Below are 808 nucleotides of genomic sequence, written 5' to 3'. Positions count from 1 at the left end.
AGTGGACGCGCTCCATGGAAAACTTGGAAAAACCACGTATGAGGCACATCCCACGTACACAGACCCTTACACGGACCTGTGAACGTGCTATACGGGGACTCGGGAAAAAATTGCCCGACGCCCGTCGTGGACGGAAGTGGACGCAAGCCATAGAAAAGTGGGCAAAACCACGTACGTGGTACACCCCACGTACACGGACCCAACGCGGACCCATGAACATGCTATATGGGGACATGAGAAAAAGTGACCGACGCCCGTCGTGGACAGAAGTGGATGCGAGCGACGGAAAACTAGGAAAAACCACGTACGAGGCACACCTCACGTACACGGACCCTTACATTGAACCTTGAACGGGCTATACGGGGAGACAGGAAAGAATGGCTGACGCCTGTCGTGGATGGAAGTGGACACGCGCCATGGAAAACTAGGCAAAACCACATATGAGGCACATCCAACGTACACGGACCTTTACACGGACCCGTGAACAGGCTATACGAGGACACCGGGAAAAAGTGCCAGACGCCCGTCATGGATAGAAGTGGACGAAAGACATGGAAAACTGGGCAAAGCCACGTACATGGCACACCCCACGTACACGAACCCTACACGGACCTCTAAACGTGCTATATGGGGACACGGGGAAAAAGTGCCCGACGCCTATCGTTGACGGAAGTGGACGCGCGCCATGGAAAACTGGGCAAAACCATGTACGTGGCACACCCCACGTACACGGACCCTACACGGACCTGTGAACGGGCTATACGGGGACACGGGAAAGAATTGCCAACGGTTGTCGTGGACAGAAGTG

Source organism: Triticum dicoccoides, chromosome 1B (assembly GCF_002162155.2).
Source record: "Triticum dicoccoides isolate Atlit2015 ecotype Zavitan chromosome 1B, WEW_v2.0, whole genome shotgun sequence".
Lineage (NCBI taxonomy): Eukaryota > Viridiplantae > Streptophyta > Magnoliopsida > Poales > Poaceae > Triticum > Triticum dicoccoides.
This window is presented reverse-complemented; position numbering follows the sequence as displayed.